This window comes from Mycteria americana, chromosome 1 (assembly GCF_035582795.1).
Source record: "Mycteria americana isolate JAX WOST 10 ecotype Jacksonville Zoo and Gardens chromosome 1, USCA_MyAme_1.0, whole genome shotgun sequence".
Lineage (NCBI taxonomy): Eukaryota > Metazoa > Chordata > Aves > Ciconiiformes > Ciconiidae > Mycteria > Mycteria americana.
Window position 1 is genome coordinate 136,046,713 of NC_134365.1, and position 17,168 is coordinate 136,063,880.

Consider the following 17,168-nt stretch of genomic DNA (forward strand, 5'->3'; position numbering starts at 1 on the left):
GAAGCTGTTGACGATGTCACTGCTCACATGAAACCTAACATACAGATATATGGATATAAATAATGTATGTACACATAGAATTGGCCGTTCTTAGCTATGCTTTTTTCCTAAAACACAGTTGTGGATATTTTAATATTGCAGCAATGAGTCATCACCACCATGGTGCTTTTAAATGGGATTCCAGCTAGCACTGACTGTTCCTTCTCTGTCTGACAGGGGCTTGTGAAGATGCCGTGCTAGCTTCTTGTTCTGCTAATGTGCTGTGTTACTTGCTACTGTGTCTCATCCTCAGCAGCAGCTCTGGCACTCACAGTCTACATTTCCTCGGGCAAGGTTGTTTTTCATTGCTGGCTTTTAAAAACTGATTACCAAGTGTCATATAGTCAAGCTCCAAAATGTGCTTTATTCTATGTTTATCAATGGCCTGAAAGGTGTTTCTATAAACTCCAGTTTTCTAACACTAGTACTGTGCTCAGTTTACAGACATTTGTAATTGAAAAAAAAAAAAAAATCTGTAACCATGGGATACAGAGACAGTGTGTGTGTTTGTTGGGGGAGAAAGGTGCATGAGGTTGAGGTATTCAACTCTGGCATGCATTTTATGCGCATGACACCCACTACCCTTCCGTAAGTAATACGTAAAACTTTTTATATGCATGAAGTATGTTTCAAGTTGTCTGTTCTTGCATAAACCACTGGAATTCATTATTACACTTCCTCTCATATCATCTATCAACTTTAGTAAGCCTCTCAGTTTCTCGAACACATTTACATTATATGTATCCTTTATTTAGTAGTCATCGTTGCATACTAGTACTTCCAAGCTTCTTGTTCAGGTAGTTTAACTAGGCAAATATTTCTGTATAAACAGCAAATTCCATTACAAAAGTTCATCTATTTATCTTCTCTTCAAACTGCTTTCTGATTGTATTTTAAAATAAAAAAATTCAAATAAAAGGATGCCAAGTGTTGGGGCTTTCAGATATTAAATAATTGTGAAAGTTGGCAACACTCTGGAATAAGAAGTTTGTAGTACATCATCCTTCTATATTCCCTAACTTATGATTTCAGACGTTTCTGCTTTAGTCTTTACCAACTCCTTAATTCTGTAGGGAAGTGAAATATTCCCTGACAAATTTTGTTTTTCTGAAAGCAAACTGCTGCTATAGCAATATCTGATGGCTCGAATTTAACTACAGTGGAGGCTAAAGGAGAGCAAGATATTTTAGAATATAAATCATCCCTGTAAAATTACTGAACATGCTGTTTATTAAACAAAAGAGGCTGGGATTATATTTAATTGGAAACTTTCCTGTTACTGAAATCTTCTTTCTTTAGTGGAATCTACCAGGTCATGTTTTCTATTTAAAAATATTTGCATATCTCTTCCAGGGGAAAAGTATGTATAGTTTCTTTAACTGTATTCTTACGTATGTGTAACTAAGCAGATGAGGTTGGCCTCGGAGTACGCAAGGAAGCCACTGGCCTGGGTTTGTCTTGCCTAGATCATTTCTTCTGGGTACTCTGGTATAGCTGCCCTGCAAGGGAGGGCTAATGGGAGGGAAAGAAATGCGTTAGTCTGAAGGTGGCACTCCGTTCCCACCTGGTGGCTGGGCACTCCTGCTCAGACAGCAGTTCCCTTTGTCCCATAACCCTGAAAGAAAGTCCCCTGGTATCAGTGCAATGCTGGGGGAGAGAGAGGGCTTGGCCAATACATCTGAGTTAGTTGTTTTACTCTCCGCAAAGACATTTGGCCAGGTGAAAAGAAATCCATTTGCAGAAAAAACATTATTTCTTTTGTGACTAGATATAGCATTGCAAATATTTGCCTTCATCTGGTATCCCAGCCTACGGCTGCCCCTGGCCTGATGGGAGCCTCCCGACTCCATCTCCCAACCCGCCAGCTAAGTCACACTGGCACTGGATTGAAATATTCACAACATTTGAAAACATCTACATACAGGTCTATACAATCTATATAATGGAGCATGGCCGTTGGACATCCTCAGGCTAGCAGCAACCCAGTCGGTTTTAGGACCAAAGGCAGTATGGTGTCAGTGTGGACTCTGCTTAGGTTAATTAGCTGTGCTAAGAAGTAGGGCTGATTTAGCTCAGGGGCAGTGTTGCAAGCTACAGAGCTTTGTGGAGCATGTGATGCCACACAGCTATATTAGAACTTCTGGGAGCTAGTTTAGAGGTTTTTGCTCCATACTATATGGCACAGGGTAGACATTACCCTTCAGTCCCAAAGAGTGTGTAGTGATGTGCAGTGATACCATGAAGTAATGGGCCAAGTCATTTGTACACCTTCACCTCCCTCAATCTCAGAGCTGGATTTTGTAACTATTATATTAAATGTTACTCCACAAAAAAGCACTGTCTGTGCCAGGAGCAAGGTGTTACTCAGCATCGTGGCAGACTCCAGTCAAGGATGAACAGTTGTTTTCCTCATTTTTTGTTCCCAGCAAAGAAGTCAAGGAGAGTGCAAGTGGCCTCTATCTTACACAGGAGCTGGCTGAAGTCTGCATGTTGGTCCGTCTGACTAGGGCAGTGTATCCATAAGAAGGAGTCTAAGAAAATTCTTAGATTGAAGAATCAGACATCAAATTCAAAACAAACTGTATTTTCAGTTTTCATAGTCCTAACATTAATATAATGATGACAACAATTAAAACATTTTTCTTCAACTGGTAGCCTAACTTAAGTACAGACCACCATTAAAAATAAGTGACTATGTATGTTCCATGTTTGTATAGCACAGGAAATAACTGAAGCTGCTATAAAGATACCACACAGAATCATAAGAATGACACTGTGAGGTAAGTCTTTATTTTAATGACAACAACTGTAAATATTTATCCAACTATAAAAGACAAAGTCATGAACATCTTGACTATTTGGGAAGTAACGGTTCTCTTCTTTTTAAATATAGTACCTCGAATATGACCTTTTTTCCAACTGGTAGCTGGAAAATGCCTTTTATATCATCTAAGGGGTGCCTATGTTACATATTTAAAACACAAACCAAGTTATGGATAGCCTGTCAACAATATAGAGTCACTAACCAATCCAGGAATATATTTCATGTAATTCTTACAATGAAATGGCTAAACGTATTTGAATAGAGCAAAGCACATTTGAGTAGAGAAGTTTAATGATCAAGTAGAAATAAAAAGCTTTCACAAAGTATTATACTCCTTTTGCTAAGACCAATCAACCACTGAACTCTCCCTCACTTGAATATTGTTCTGCTGTCAGCTTGTGTGCCCCGTAGAGAGACCCAGGCTAGAAGGCACTGCTGTGATCCATCCTCCTCTCCCAGGACAGGGTCATCTATTCTTAAACTATTTCTAAGGGACTACTTTGAATGTATTTGTTAATAATGGAAATTTTTATATGCCATGTGTGGGCTTCCTATGTAGTTCTTATTTCCAGTCCCATTCTTAGTTTACCAAATAATTTTTTCCACGAGTTCGTACTATTCTGTGTGTTTTTCACATAAATAGAGTTAAAATAGAGTTGCCAAGCAAGTAATGACTATAGTTAAAATAGGCTGAAGTGCTTATTAGTGTTCAACTCAGGTGCTGGAGTGGGCAAAGCCTTGTTCAGGAGAATTTTACTTGCCTGAATCCCAAACTGGATGGCTTAAATGCAGCTGTTCCCATGGCATGCCAGAAATAGTGGCTGTCCTTGTGGAATCTCCGACTGAATTGTGTAGATCCAGACGGATAATGCTAAACAGAGCTCATACAGTTAAAAGAAGGAGACATTGTTTGAATAAAACCCACCATTTTGATTAATGTCCTCAAGCACATTCACAGAAATTGGAAAAATTAATGAGTTCCTTGGAAACATCTGTGGTTTCTTACAAACTGGAAATTTGCAACACATACCAATATTTTGAAGATATCTGGCAAAATACTTCATGCATCTTTGTATTTTATAATATGAATTATTATTTTTAATATGCTGTTATTTTTTACATTTTTTTCTTCCAAAACTATTCTAAGGAGTACAATCGGACACTAGCAACAGCACAGCACAATTCAAATTACCTTCTTAAAACACTGGAAGTGATTAATAATGAAGGAAAACGGCTTACAAAAAGCCTTCAGTCTCAAGATGGGTGTGCCTGGACTCTGAGGTAGCCATATTGTCGTGCAAGGGGAACCACAACGAGTTCACAAGGAATCCTCTCTGAAGATGGAGTCCAAATCTGATATCCATACCGTGATGCTCAGGCATTACTCCCTGGCCTTGGTTTGTCCCTTACCAGTGCCTCGGAGCTGGCGTCGTGTGTCTCAGCGGTGCCACCAAGCTGAAGTGAGGCCACTCCAAGGACATGGGGCCGGGGCCGAGATGCAGCAATGGGGGGAGGAGGCCCAAACAGGCTGGTGTGGAAGAGCCCGTGCTGCCCCGCTCCCTGAGAGGCATGAGGTGGAGGTTGGGGTATCTCAGCAACTGAGAGGCCTCCCCCCGGCTTCTCCCCAGCGGGAGCTGCTGAGCGAGGCAGGCCCTGGGCTTGCAGCAGGGCGGGATGGGCTGGCGGCCATGTTAAGTGATGGCTAGCTATGCCTCCACCTCAGCGTTGGCAGGGAAACCGCCTTCATCCTCTGCAGTGCCCTCTAGATACTCAGGAGCGAGATTTTCTACTTTTGTTCCACCAAACACGAGGTCACCCCTTCTTCTCCATCAGAAGATAGGAGAAGGAGACCTAAATAAAGGAGCCGCTGCTGTTGTCTGCCACCTAACCCTGGAGTTTTCTGGATGATTGCTCAAAGAGGACCTTCATTTTCTTTTGCAGCTGTAGGGAAAGCAGCAGTCTGCTGCCACATTATGTCCTCTTTGCTCCAAGACCCTGCCTGTTTTACCCTTTAGCGTTTCTTAGTATTCACAGTATTTTCAGCTATCCTGTTATATGTGTACCTTCCTCTCCATTCCCATCACCAAGCAAAGGTGCTTTTCCAGGGGATTACTTCACAGTTGCTGTTCTTCCCAAGACTGAACATATGTACTCGCTTAGAGGAAGGGCAAATTATTTTTTTCCGTGTCCTTCTGCATTGCCTTAATCTAGCTAGCAAGAGGTAGGCACCTGCCAGAGGCACGGCTGCAGCATAGACGCCGTGCTGGCTGGCTGCCATTTTGCGCCCGGCGGCCGCACTCTGGCTCTGCCCCCCGCCACCTCCCTGGAAGCCATTCCTACCGGCGGAGTGGCAGGGGTGAGGCCCTTCGCTGTCCCGGCCACCACGCCGCTCGCTTGCGGGGCGTCTTTATGTCTGAGTGTAAAATTAACTACTGTCTCTGTGTGCTCAGGACCCACTTCAAAGCCCTTTGAAATTGGTGGGGATTTTTCTACCCACTTCAAAGGGCCCTGGCTCGTGAGCATACAGCACAGGGTGCACCAGTTAATTTTTAAACTCCCATTACCTGACAACTTCTTGTAAAGTGTACCGGAGCGTAGGGCTGGGGACAAGCTTGCTGAAACAGTTGACAAGGCACAGCTGAACAACTGGGATTAAGGATTTCTTTCTTTACTGTTTATCAATTTTATGCCATGCACATGCCTCTTAATTGTTCCTTGTAATCATTTACCTGTGTTTTCTACTGTCCTGCACATTTAGTGCTTGGTTGTTCCCCTTGCAACAGCCCGCCCAGTGACGCGCGGGACCCAGCGAGGTTCTGGAGTACGTAGGACTTGCCTGAGCAGACCTTGCATTTCTGAGCAACCCAGAGGTTTAGAAACCCCTGCCGTGTTTGAGCCAGCCCGTACCACCGCTTGGGCGGCTCTGCAGGAAGCGCGCTGTCTTGGCAGGGAGCTGGGCGGCCATCCCGCCCTGCCTCCCTGCCTCCTTGCCTCCTCCGGGGCATGGCCCCCAAGCCATCTCCTCCACCACCGCTTGGGATGCTTACTGGCAGGAAGAGGAGAAGTTGTTCAACGGTGTGTAAAAGCTGCAGTTATATTTGTCTCTGGTTTGTGAGGTGTATAAAGATAGATATGGTGTGAGATTTAAAAAAAACCCAAAACCAAAACAAACAAAAAAACCCAAAAGAAAGCACATTCCCTTTATTTACTTTCCCAGGAGGACTTCATGTCTTTGCTTCATCCAAAGTCCTCTCCATCTCCCATTTTACATCCCAGCTCCAAGAGTAATAAAAGAAAATAAAAGAAAATAAAAGAATTTGGAAAGCAGTTTTTGAAGTAGTGAAGGTAAGCGAAGAAAATTTTATTTAAAGAGCAAGGAATAAATAAACATACCTCTGAATTGAATTGTAGAGTAGTCTCCCAAAGGAGGTAGTGGAAATCAAATTGCTTGAATAATTTAAAACTAGACTGGACAAAGCACTTAATAATATATGGCAGAAAAGAAGCCTGCCTTGGCAGGAGATGGAGTGGATGACTTAATACATCTTTTCCCTCGCTAGCCTGTATTATTTTACGGTTTATTACTGTGGATGACTCAATGTTAACAATGCTTAGTCTATTTTCTTACAACTGGTTGCCGCAGGACAGTGTATGACCATGTCATTATATTGTATTAATTATCCCCGGTTACCAGAAAGGCACTGGAGGCGCTAAGCAGTGTTTATGCATGAAATATTGTGTGTCTCTGTTTTAGAGCTGCATATGTGAGAAGAATGGCAAAGCCATCTGTCAACTCCATACATCATCCTAAAAAGGCACGATACATGTCATACATCGCTATCATGCTTTTTGCATCATCGTAAGTTCCAGCAAAACTCTTTGTGGAGTGTTTTCTAAAGCATTGAAATTGGTTTTGTACCACTAAACATAAAGCTCACTTTGCTTTATTTGTCACAGTGTAACATTGCGGAGCTCTGTGAGAGAGGGGAAAATACAGCCTGCATTGCTTCTGAAGTGGACCCTAGATAAAATACTATATTCACTTTAGAAGTATTTATAAATGACATTAAAAGCGACCAGCACCTGCTGTTCTATCTTATTTGGCCATAAGGGAACTTCACATCTCCTTACATGAAACACGCTGAGAAGCATGTGGGCAGAGATACTCCATTACAGGTTTAGGAAGTGTTTACTGGACATTGGGTAAGTCAGAAGGTAAATTACTGGGGAAAGACCGGACGTAAACCAAGAACTACACAACTATGACTACACTCATCATGAAATCTGTACTATTAAGAGGACAGACAAACACTGATCAGATAAACACAAATGACTGAAATATAGGAGAGCTTTCCTTGGTTCAGGGGGTGGACTAGATGAACTCTAAGAGCCTTACAGGAGAGAAGAGAAAAAGACTCAGTTTAGAGAGGAGCAGACAGGATACACAATATAAAAGTCTCTAAATATTGAAAAGAAAAATTATATAGCATCTTCTACACGTTTCTTTTATGTAAGAGCAACAGACTTGCAGGAAGGGAAGTGTAAGTTAGACACATGGAAAATCTTTCTGATAGTAAGAATACTGAAGAACTGGAATATTTAGCTTGGATAGTATGAAATACTTCAAAGGGATACAGACAAATATCCATTTAGAGTGATTTAGGTGCATTTGATATTACTTCAGGCCAAAGTACACCAGGTGATTTCTTTATATTCCTTTCAGCCCTGCTGTTTATGAATTTGTGAATCAAAGGAGAAGGCATGTGTGGAGAGAAGAATTCTGAGAGGGTACTGACAAAAGGCCTTATGAGACTGGCATGGAAGAGACATGCATGCAATTATTTATAATATTGTCTAATTTGTACATTTGTCATGCTACCTAAAAGAGACAGAAATTGGCATTTTGGAACCATTACAAAATTTTTCAGTTGTCATGTTGGCATTGTAATCCAGAGCATCTACAGGATGGGAGTGCCAGAAAGGTGCATTTACAGAGATACTGAGAAGTCTGTGGTAGTCCTATCCTGAGGATCCAAATGCTCCTGGCGTGTGTCATTTAATTTCCATGAAGGGGTAACAGACAGGGCTGTGCTTAGCAGAGGAATGAAGATGCCAGCAAAGAAGAGGTGTTGTTACCTTCCTAGTTTTTGCCTGTTGAAAAGAATACTTTCCCAGTATTTCCCAAGCTCCCTTCTTTGCAACACCAGGAAAAGTTTTTGTCATGTTTTTTGACCATGTTAATGTATATTGGCCTGTGGTGGTGGGCACATTCCACATACAAATGGTCTAAACCATTCCATTTTAATATCTGGGTTACCATGCAGAAAAGTCCTCTTAGCCTCTGGGTTATTTCTGCTCCATAAACCTTGAATACAGCTTTAGGCTATCTGAGTTTCACATCTACAAATGCCTGAAAAGGCTGAAAAGAATCAGTACCAGATATGTCATGGATCTCTATCTCATTCATCCATATTTTCAGAAGATCCAACTGGAAATGTGATACCACCTATGATGGAGAAGCAAAATGCTAGCTGTATTTACAGATGATAAATCTGATTTTGCCGTTACTAAAAGCTGTTTGGAGTTTCTTTTTAAAGTTTATATCCCGTTTCAATAATAATTAACATAAAGTGCTATCTGTTGTGGTGAGAACATGGGCTTTTGGGGTTTGTTTTTTACTCTTTCCTTATATACTGAAAATTTTGCTCTTTTTCTTTTTTCCTTACATGGGATTTGTGTCTTCCCTTGCTTTATTGCTCTCCTTTCAGTTCCCTGTGTTCTCTCACTGGAAAGCATACCATAAATAACTGAATACAAACTACTCCCTCATCAGAACTGTCACCCTTTGCTAATACCAACAAGCATAATTTCCATAGTGATGAACTCCATAAAACAAAGCAGAAAACACCCCCCAGAATGCCGTCCATTCTCCGCTGTGCCAAAAGTCTCTAGGTCATTGTTCCCTGCAGCTCTGCTAGTATTTTTTTCAGCAGCTGCTTTTACTAGCCAAGGGTGAGATATTTGGAGAGTTCCTTGGGCAAAATAAAACAGTTGGTGGCACAAACAATTTGGAACTGTGTCACTTTTATTTTCCAGATCTCTTATTTTTCCCCTACACCCACTAAAGCCATTGCAATACTAACCTCTCCTTAAAGCTGCACTCTGCAAAATAATTTGGCTGTTCATGTTCCAGTCCCAGTTGAAAGCCTATTTATAGCAGCAAATTTAACTGGGATTTTCTGGATTTACATGTTCACACCCGCCCTTCTGTTTTGTTTTATTGTATTTTTTTTTCTTTTTCCTACTATAAGCAATTAAACTGTACCAAAGTTGTCAAGATGTGCAAAATAGACCTCCAGAGATGATCCAAGTGCTCCTCTGATGTTGCAGAGGACAGTAGGTGATGGAAGAGATGAAACTCATCAGAAACAGCTGACCCTTCTTAGCTGTGCATCAGAAAGCCTCACATGGCCAAGAACCACATACACCACAGAAACTCGAGGGGAAAGGAGGCTTTGAGTGTGAGTCACAAGCAGAAGTTGCCCATGGTTCCGGGGAACGGCAGTGACCCAGCATGGGTGGGTGCTGTGGGCAGTGTGACACTGGGGTGTGGATGTGTGCCACCCATGGTACAGTCCCACAGCCTCTGATGGTCTTCTCCTGGAGGTGGGCATTTGGATAACTTAGTGCTAACACAAGAAGGTGATGTAGGCTTAACCCACAGTCTGCATTTGAGCTGCTTGGAACAGGTTGGTAACATCTGATTTACACTGTAACAAGCCTCTGATCTCTTTTAGACCTGAAGTAACAGGAGGGGCTTAAAATAAAAAATTTTCTGTGCTGTACTTTTTCATTTACAAGTTTGAACGAGTCACTTTGGGTGCTCAGGTTTTGGGGAGAGTAAGAAACACACAAACATAGCCTCTTTAAAAAAAAATAAACCAACCCATGCTTCAAAACAAAATAAATCAAATCAAATCAGAACAGGGCTACGGCAGAAGTTGGATAATTCTTAAAGTTGGCAGGCACATGCTACTGACTGAAAAGGGTGTGCATCACTTGGCTTCAGGGTGAAAAAAAACCCTCAACAACATTTAAATAACATTTAAAGTACAAATTATAAAAGACTGAAAAATCATTTCCAGGCTTGCTGCAAGGCACGTGCTAAGATTTCTAGGAGAGGCTAATGGAACTGCACCCCTTGTTATCACACATGGTATGGTCTGGAAGAGATGTGGAGACATGCTATTGGAATTATTGGCCTTTTGCTGAAACAATTAGTATGAGGGAGACAGTAATTGCCTGATTGGAAACCAACAACCAAATTCTTAACAAAGTGAACAAAACTCAAGAATCAGAACAGTCCACAGTCCTCCCTCTAATTTGAAGGGAGACAAAGTGAAAACTGGAGAGATGAAACAAGAACAGAGGATTGACACAGAAAGGGAGACTTTAAAAAATGCCTTAAGATTGCAGGCCTGGGAATTTAAACTCAAAACTCTGCCTGACAATATAAGTTTTGAACTCAAGACACATGCATATTTTATAATTATAGAATCATAGAATGGTTTGGGTTGGAAGGGACCTTAAAGATCATCTAGTCCCTGCTGTGGGCAGGGACACCTTCCACTAGACCAGGTTGCTCAAAGCCCCATCCATCCTGGCCTTGAACACTTCCAGGGATGGACATCCACAATTTCTCTGGGCAACCTGTTCCAGTGCCTCAGCTCCCTCATAGTGAAGAATTTCTTCCTTATATGTAATCTAAATCTACCCTCTTTCAGTTTAAAGCCATTACCCCTTGTCCTACCCATACATGCCCTTGTAAAAAGTCCCTCTCCAGCTTTCTTGTAGGCCCCCTTCAGGTACTGGAAGGCTGCAATGAGGTCTCCCTGGAGCCTTCTCTTCTCCAGGCTGAACAAGCCCAGCTCTCTCAGCCTGTCTTCATAGGAGAGGTGCTCCAGCCCTCTGCTCAATTCTGCTGTAGTTAACCCTCCCATGTTTGAGAGACAAGAAGTGCCTCCAGCTGTGTCAGTGACCACTTCTGTATGCTGGACCAGGAGTATTTCCCAGTTGGTGGTTCTGAAGGTGTGCCAGATCCACATTAAAACTCTATTTTGGTGTGAGCTGTGGGACTATACCTGGACATTCCTCTTGAGGCACCTTGATATACACACAGAGAAATCCCAGTATGCGTATCAGAGGAGAACAATTGTGCTGTGTCTTCTCCAGTACGGGTAATTTGAGCGATTCAGGTGTATTGCTGTGGCTAAGGACCACATCATGCTCTTTTTTTGCTAACATTCCTCTCCAGCTCCACAGGTACCAGCCACCTTCTTAAACAAGTTAAACTTGTACCAAACCTTGAAGGTACTTGCTCTTTCAGGGTGGAAGAAAGGCTAGTGTGGCCAAAAGCATGCATCTTTTCCCCAAGTATCTCTGTTGGTCTCATGAAAAATATGATTTCTCCCTCCAAGAGTTGCCTCAAAACATTTCTGCTTTATCAGCAAGTCAAGGGTACATTTTCACTGAAGTTTCATCTGTCTCAATACGAAGTGTTGCCATATACCTGACACACAGGAATGCAAAGATGTGCAATAAGACAATGAAATGAAACGCAAAAAAAATCAGTGATTTTTTTTGGTAAAGATTGGTGTCCCAGAGCTTTGAAATATTGTACTTCCAGTATTGTATTCACTCTCTTAACCCCATCTTCCCTTCTGGTTAAGCTAAGATTTTAATTTTGGCCAGACTGTGCTTTCTTTAATATGGATACCAAGTACCTACTTCCTGTACTTTCTGCCTCGCACAAAGGCTGGTCACAATCTTGGACTTCTGTGCAGCAAGCATTTATGCATGAGTTTAACTTCGTGCTCTTCAGTTGCATTTCACTCCTAGTCTTTTTGCAGTATAAGAAATGCTGTAGAATACCATCTCCTAGAAAGGTATGACATGTACAGCTAATACTCCTTTGGAAACTTTTAAATTATTCTCTTTAGACATAAACTTATCCATGTTTCTTATATTTAGAAGCGTCTGTGAAAGAGAGGAGCCAGGGCAAAAATCTTCTTAATTTAATAAAGGATTTCTCCAAGTGTTGTACAGTGATCAAGCTTTCCAGGAATATAGGATGGATATATCTTCATTTTACATCATTACCACATACCTGCAGCTTCCAAAGGATGCTCAATGGATATTAGAAATAGGAATTCTTTTCCAACTTTTTACTTCCTAGGTTCTTTCATCACAATTAATTTTGGAATATAAGTCCGTTTATTTCTTGTTCACTAGAAGGCACCAGCCCTGATATTTGATCAGATACAAGATATTAATTCAGATAAAACACTTCACCTGTCTTTTAATTTATTCATTAATTAATTAAAAGAAAGAAACAGATTGTTCCAGATAAACTAACACTAATACTTCTAGCTCCAACGTTGTTGTAAGTGGTATAGCACCAAGTGCCTTGGTAGCTTACTCTGATGTCTGTGGAGTCATTTTAGACTTGATTTTGTGGACAGTGCTATGTTCATCCACAAGCTACAAAAACAATTGCCTGCTCTATAGGAGGAAACTATGATTTTTCACAAATGTAGAGCATGAATTTTTAAGCTGTGGAAAGAACCTGTCCCAAGCATGGGATATAGTTTGACTAAAGAGACACAGTTTAGGCATAATAGGCAATTAGCAGATTTTGAACAAGGAAAGGGAAGACATAAGGCAAAGCAAGCTTCTGATTACATAGTTTAGGAGAAGACATATGTGGGATTGTAGCTAAGGTGACTTGGTACAAGTCACCTTACAAGTCACCTTCTCCAATCTCTTTCTTTAAGAGGTTGAAATGGAATTTTTCATGGTAGGTCTTTTCCTCAAGTTGAACTTTGTGGAGAAATTTTCAGGTGAAATGGTTGAATTTTCAGGTGAAACCTGAGATTAGATGTCGAAGGAGTACATTACTTTGCTAACACTCAGCTTCCCAACACATAGAAGAGTTTAAATATTCTTGTGCTTTGTTTCAAGAATTTGAGAACCGTAAAAGCGAGGTTATTGTTTCAAGAACATCACTTTTATTTCCCCCAGGGCAATTCACCTAACTTTGACACCATGGCAACAGTTCATGGATCCTCAATGGAAATGTAGGCATATGACAGGCATATTCTTCACTGAACATCTGCCATCAGTATATCTGCACTGAACATATGCCATCCACACACTTGATATGTGTGTAATGGGGCTTTGAATGTGCCATCACAGGATGATCAAGCAGATCTTCTTAGGACCGAAGAGTCCTTTTGTATCAGCAAGGGCTACTGTGGCACCAAGGGCTACTGTGGCAGATCGAAAGGGGGAAAATAGTCTCAGTGATCTCTTGGCTGGAGAACTGATAGTATGGAAGTAAAAGCAATGCAATGATTGCACAGGGGCAAGTGGAATTAACAGGATGGGTCCAAAGACATGAGTCAAGCCTAACTCTCTACAATCCTCTGCTGTGCAACCTGCTGGCAGCATATAAAGATATCTCATCTTTTTCCAGTGATTGCCCCACAGGGAGGATAATAGCATTTTACTGTTGCCTACTATTTTGTTTGTTCTGGAAATAAAAGTCTCTGCTGTAGATCTGAAGGTACGAACCTTATCAGTGATGCAGTTTGGTGGCCTGCATGGCTCCATATGATGATAAAACTTCCAACTCTCAATATTTTTTTTCTCTTTTTTTCCCCCACATTTACACTGCTATGTTTAAAACACTGTGTTAAATGAACTTGCAAATTTCAGCCAAGTGTTCCAGATGCTACCAAACTTCACCTTTTCCTGCAGAATAATTGCTTATTGGGAGACCTCTCTCTAGTTGCTGTGGTGAGGATTTCATGCAAAACCTAAAATGAGCAAGTGCTCTGTGCTAAAATAATCACTGGTGCTGCCCAGAGGCAGACAATCACATTTCACAGTGATGTTTCAAAATGTGCGTTGTTTTTGTGTGCGTCTGTGTTCATTGAACTAAAACCAAAACCTTTCAAAAGCTTTTGAGAAAGTACAACAGCATCAAAATACCTATTTTGAAATGAAGAGCGGAGAGATTTCTGCAGAGGTGGCTACTGGGAATCCTACTTGAAAAGCAATGTTCTGCTTGCTTTGGAGCAGACTTCCTGTAATGACTCTGAGGATTATGTCAAAACCAGGTATGCCTCTATGGAACATTTCATTTTTAGCAAAGCAACATGTTAAAACAAAATTTCATAAAAAATGTTCTGACCAGGCCTATTTTCCATATGCTGCAGCCCTTGGAAGAAACTGGTGGCTGCCTGAACCATTATTTTTGGTCTATATGATGGACCATCAACAGCAACTCTTCTAGCTAAGTAATGACAGGCCTGTCTTGAATCTCCTTTTATGCTCTTTTATGCCTACCAACATACATTATTGAATTTTAAAGTAAAAAAAGTATTTTATTTTTAAAATTTGACTCAAAACTGTTCCTCTTCAATGTTTAGAACAAGCACAGTGCCACAACTTACAGCAGAGTCATCTGTTTGCATTAAGAAACTGTTGGAAATTTCATACTAGCCACAGAGGCTTGTTATAGAGAGACATGTAAGACTTCTGAAAAGCTACTGAGAATACTTGAGATAGGAAGATTTATACTTGTGGCTCTTAATTGTGCAAACTTGAGCATTTTCTTGCTTTATCTGTTTATGAGCTGAGTATTCAATCACATAATCACTTCCCTGTGTATTGGGAAGGAGGGAAAGAAGATACTTTCAAGTGTGTTGGAACATTAAAATAATAACACTAAGGACTGCATATCAAACAGGCACACAGACCCCATAATAAATAAACTCTCTCCCCAAAACAAAAATAACTCAAAGATCCGAGTCTGTGGAAGTGCACAATTATAGCCTCAAAGCAGTTCAGCTTGAGTAAGTGAAGCAAGGGCTGAGTTTTATGGACCTTCCCTTCGGGGTCTTCTAGATTTTGGAGCTGGCTTGTAGTTGTTCTGGTTTCTAATACAAACCAGGACAACTCAAGCTAGACGGTGATGCTCACCGCATTTCAGCTGTGAATAGGGATGTTATTCAACTTTCTAAAATTCTTAGAAACCTCTTCAAACACTTTGATTTCTTCCTCTACCTGGAATATGCAAAGGCCTGTTCCAGGAAACGCCCTTGGATAGAGATTTGGCATTCAAGTCTTTCCTAGGTTGTTAGCTAAATAATTATGTAGCCTATAAAAGCATTCCACAATGCAGTTTTGCTGCTTTTATCAAGTATTTCAGGTATGGCATATCTATTTTGAAATCATGCTCCAGAAATTCTCAGTGAATACACAGTAAAAAACTTTAAGAAGGTTCTCCCTCATTAGCAAACATTTGCTAATGGATTTCACAATAACAATTCATGTTTTCAGGATAAAAATACATGCAAACCAAACATTCTATATTCTGTGTGGGAACACCAACAGTTTTCCATCTTCATTAAGGATGGATTGGACCCAAACTTTTTTGCTATGGTTATTAAATCATATTACATGTTCTGGTGTTGACAGGTCTGTACTTCTTCCAGAATGCCATTGATACAGAAGGCTGCACAATTTCTGACACTGGCTGATTTTTCAATAGTGCTGTTTATCTGTTTTTTAGAGACATGACTGTGTGACTGATGGCTTTATTTTATGAACAGGATGTATTTTACTAGCTTGCATGTGTAATGTGGCAGGGTATCAAAATGACTATCTGGATAACCAAGACAAATGGGAAAACTGAGTTGTTTGACTATTCTAAACTCTGGGAATGGTTTAAAAAATATTTCTCCTGGCTTGTCCCTCCCTGATTCCATTCACTGCCTTCTTTCCTTTTGTCTGGGCAGCAGCGGTTTTCCAGGCAGGAGTTATTACATGGCCCAAGAGTCTTTTTAGCCAATTAACCTCTCTCCATAGCCTACATGCAGCCAAATGAGGTCTCAGGAGTGAATGAGGAGTTGTTTCCTTCTAGTCCTTTGAATATACCCCCAGTTTAAAATAATGATAATTTTATACCATCTGGTTTTGCACTTCTTTCGTGCAAAAGAATTTCCAGCTAAGCCCATTCCTTAAAACTTTATTTTAGGAGAAAGTTCTGGTGAATCCCATGCTCGAAGCAAGACCCATCACAATGTTGTTCATTGTTAAGTGTTGATTAATGTTCCCAGTCAATTCCTGACTCACTCTCTTTCCAGCATGTGCAAATATTTAGTTTCTTTCTTTTTCTGGAGCATGTTCTGTAGAGCCCATTGCTGTAGTATCCAAGCAAATTTTCAACATCAACAATAATATTACCAATACAGTAGAGCTTTTGTGACATCCTTCTTTTAAGGGACTCAGACTGCTCCACTTAACCATCTCAGCATTCACACCAAGCAACTAAGTGCTATTCTGTTGGTTTTCACAGAGTGAGAACAGTGAGATATAGCACTGGGAAATCTCTTACTGCAGGTCTGCGGCTGCAGGGTAAATCAGAAGTGGTATAAAACATCCAAGCATACTGAAGGCAGAGCTGAGGTCTGCAATCCTTACGAAGACAGCTTCACAAGACCTATTTACAGTCACATATTTGATGCTAACAAAAGTGAACCAGTTGGGGTAAATTTTTTAAAGTCTGTGGTTAATCTAATGCAGGTTTTCCAGCAGTTCAACCATATCCATGAATAAATCAGGGTCTTCCTTTGCTTGAAAGTTCAGATTCAAAACCTTTAGAATAAAGCTTATTTAGGCTGGCTGTAATCTGAAGCTCATCCTTGATGAGGCTGTCAAAAACAGAATGTCGCTCTCCAGCTTGATTAGTAAAGCAGACATCTAGTGGTCTTTTGCTACTTTATGCTCTTCAATAAACTTCCAAAGACTGCAAGATAAGCCTTAACACAAACCTTCCTTATAGAAGCCTAGAGGCAGAGTCTTTCGAAGTCAAATGACCCACTGGGTTTCTGGGTCACTAAACTCGCATATCGTGGCTATGAAGTCCCTCTTCCTTCAGTTCTCTGCAGCCCTTCAAGGCTGCTTTTTCCTTTCGTCTAGCTCCCTTCTTCTTCAGCATCTTTTCCAGTTGTCTCAGCAAAGGGTAGTTGTACTTCAGCTTCAGGAGTACCCTGATTTTCCCAGAACAGGGCTGATCTTCTGGGAATAACCTTGCTTTACCTGTCTGATCCTAAGAATGCTGAATTAACATAGTTTTGCATTTCTTGAAGCTCTCTCTGGAAGATCTAAACACCCATGTATACATTGAACTTCAAATGCAAATAGAAATAGGTCAAATGCTCCTCACCAGAGAAAGGCT